This window comes from Haliaeetus leucocephalus, unplaced genomic scaffold (assembly GCF_000737465.1).
Source record: "Haliaeetus leucocephalus isolate CR32 unplaced genomic scaffold, Haliaeetus_leucocephalus-4.0 Scaffold495, whole genome shotgun sequence".
Classification (NCBI taxonomy): Eukaryota; Metazoa; Chordata; class Aves; order Accipitriformes; family Accipitridae; genus Haliaeetus; species Haliaeetus leucocephalus.
The window spans coordinates 1,374,693-1,378,326 of NW_010972931.1; the positions used below are offsets into that span (position 1 = coordinate 1,374,693).

The window sequence follows — 3,634 nt, forward strand, 5'->3', positions numbered from 1 at the left end:
CCCCCCCCGCCATCTCTTACAGGTTTTTAACAATGTAGATAACATTTCATCCCATTAAAAACTGAAGTATAGGTCTTCTGCGTGACGGCTGTCAGAAAAACCTGCTTCTTCCAACATTATGGAGGAATGAGGTAAATTACTTCTGTGGAGAGGAAAAGTCAACAAAAAACACTACCTCACTTGATTATTTATGCTTGAGATCAGGACACACAAGTACGCTTTCATTAAATAACCTTTTAGAAGATTTTTCCACTGTATTGTTGTATCTAAAGCAGAGGTTACACTGATTTAATGAAGACAGGGCTCCATATAGGTCACAATGCTGGCAAAATACCAAGGAAGAGACAGGCATTTTTATCTGTACTACTTTTGTTCCAAAAGAAACAGAATGTACTTACTACTATTTTGCTTCCTATAATGTAAACAGTCAAATGGCAAAAATAAAAGTAGGAGAAGAGTACAAGCAAATAGATGTGGTCAGAGAAAATAAAAATACACATGCAAGTTGTTAAAAAGAAAAATGAAATTAAGGTTAGTGTAAGACAAAGTGAATTAACAGTGACTTTGGTTTTTACGCAAGCTCTTCATTTTCTACCTCTCTGCTAGCTTTTTAGATTGTTAACAATTTTATATTCTGACCCACCTTCTCAGAAATCTACAGAATGCCAGAGTAATTTAGGGCACTAATTAACTCCAATTGGAATACAGCAACTCTAACGGGAATTAATTTACCTCTCAGGATATAAGCACTTCTGAAAATGCAAACTCCACCACAGATACTCTACACAGCAAGGAAATTTGGACTTGCTATCTCTAGAAGAATGTCCATGCTGTCATTCAAACTCCAGATATTACAGCCAGAAACATTGGTTGTAATACCTATCACTTTCAATTGATTTTGCTGGTATTTTATTTACTGCTTGCAAGCTGTACAAGTATGTTTCAGAATAAGCTATTCAAAAATACTGTGTTTTCATTTTTAGTCTTAAGATACTCTGTTTTTATTGGTACTAAAATTACATCAGTATTCCCCCCCCCCAAAAGCTATCTTTCCTCTTTCACATATTCATTTCTAACGGAACTTGGCTGCTGCTGCTACCTCCTTACTGCAACACATCTACAACTGCATGCAAGAACGTAGTCCTATATAGCTTTATTCCAAAATAGTTTTGTACTGTCCTTTGATACAGTAAGGGCTTTCTTCTATGTTCAAATTGTGCAGCAGGTAAAGAAACATCTCTATGCTGCTGAAGTTGACCAGCCCTATACTGTGTGTGCATGCACATGTGTGTGTACGTTTATGAACTGTTTTAGATTTCACTGCTTACAATGAGTTGTTCCACAAGGACTTCTTCCAGAAAGGAACTAATCATTTTTGTCATTTCAACCTCCTACAGGTCTGCAGTTAGAACCAATACGCGTCTGGTGGACCATGCTGCTAAATGGCCCTATATCAGGACAGCCATGAAGTTCCATCACCATTTAATTTCTTTCAAGAAAAGAAAAAAAACCGAGTGAAAATCCCACAAAAATCTAGAAAAACAAAGAAGTGAAGAGGAAAAGAATCTTGTTCAGTAACTACTAATGAACATTTCAGAAATTAATGTTTTAAAACTCTGATACTTTGAGAAATATAACTCTCCATTTAAAGTTTTGATGAATCTGAATTTGGCAAAAAAACCCATAAATAAGAACCCAAGACATGCATATGAATGTCCACTAAGAGCAGCTATTGTTTCACTCCTGGCAACCATCTATTAACTGGTGAAAGGTGAAAGTATATGTCACAGAAACACGAAGTCAGTCCAGTTTGGGATCCAGTTACATTAGTGTAGCTTTTTCAAGTGTGTCCTATAGTTTCTGCGTCAGAGAAAGGAACACTACCTAACAAGACTATAAAACATGCAGGTAACTTCCTTAAGTTGAAATTGCCTACACCTTGTCACAAGGTTTCTAATAAAGTACATATACACAAAGTTGCATAAAACCCATTTATAAACCTATGTCATCTTTGCAAGTCTCATTTCACTGGACAGATCTTCCCCCCTTCATATGCAGCAACAAAAACACGTATCAGATTTTGCTGATGCCCAAGAACGAAGGTGGCAAATAGAAACACAGTATCTTGCCGACTGACTTGTTCCCTTTGTTAGCTATTTCTGCAAGAGTCTCTCGAACAGAGAACAGAAACGTACACAAAAAGTCACATAACCTAGCATGGTTAATAGAAAGCTGAAGATGCTTAAAGGAAAAAAACAAAACACCACACACTTCCAAGACAAAAGCAAGATTGCCACGAGCACATACCAAAGATAAATTCTTATGAGATAGATAAAGGAAATGGAAGACTGTAATGCCAAATTAGTGTCTTCGCATTTTCTGTGTGTACTTCATGATAAAATTCAAGGCATTACACTTGTAGGAGTGTAGAAGATTATTAGCTTCTTTCTGAATGAAGAAAAGGCTGCTTTAAGTTTTGGTTTGGTGGGGTTTTTTTTTAGGGACTACTTTGCTATGTTTCTAAAATGTTTCTCAAGCACTGCAGATAACATATATAAACCATCTCTTAAAGTACTTTCATAAGCCATGACAACTGCCTAAGCACATTCATCTTCCTTCTCCAGCACACAGTCAATAAACAAATAGAAACATATTGGAAACGGGAAGGAGAACAAGAACAAAAGCCCCTCAAGATCCAAACCCAGACAAATCAACGAGGGAAAAAAAAAAACCAACCCAACTCTCTAGGCTGGAATTCCGCATAGGCTGGAACACTCACCACGTTAGAAACAGGGGAGGCCTACATAAAATCAAGAAACTAAGATACGACTCATCTTAAGACTTGAAGTTAGCGCGGCTACTTCTTATGTTTTGATCTTTCCTGCATTGCAACGCAACGTCAACGCAGATAATCCCGCGCGTGTATAAACCACCATTGATTTTCCACGCTGAAGGCACCAGAGGGGTTGCTTTACAACCGCAACCACCTCCTTCCCGAACTCCTAACGGGTCGGCGGTCATAACACAAGGCACCACAACGAAACAGCCTCCGGGCGCCGAGTCCGAGGCGACCAGGCTCTGCAGACCCACGCAGGACCGTGCCTAGGCCCTGCAGGCAAAAGCACGCAGCCTGACCGGAGGGCGGGTTACCGTGGGGCGAAAAAGGGCTCGCCGCCTCGGTCCTCCAGCCGGCGCCGGCCTGGGAGGAGCCCCGGGTCCCTCCTCCTCCTCCTCCCCCTCAGCTGCCGCCGCCCTGTGCCGGTGACCCGGGCGCCTTTTGAAAGGCGCGGCTGTGAGACCGAGGGCCGCCTCAGTCAGCCAGCCTGACGGGAAGGCAGCGAAAAAAAAACAACCCCAAGGGACCGCTCCCAGCGGGGAGGGGGATGAATGACTGGGTAGGCCGGCCGGCCGGCAGGCGCCACCCGCCCCGCGATGCCTCCCACCGCCGCCCCGGCGAGAGGAAGGAGGCCGAGCGCCGCGGCTCTGCCCTCCCGCCCCGTCCCCTCAGGAGCGGCGGGAACGGCGCGGCGGGCGCCCGCCGGCAGAGCGCGCGCAAGGGGCAAAGATGGCGCCGCGTTGCGCTCCAGCGGGACTCGCGCCCTCCTTCCCCTTCTTCACCGCCCGTTCCCCCCCC

The 3,634-nt window shown here is 43.6% G+C and overlaps 1 protein-coding gene across 2 annotated transcripts in view; it reads right to left on the minus strand.

The window, feature by feature from the left end:
- Positions 1–3,634, minus strand: part of ANKRD10 (ankyrin repeat domain 10) — a 38,533-nt gene that overhangs the window by 34,608 nt on the left and 291 nt on the right. The window lies entirely within an intron of this gene.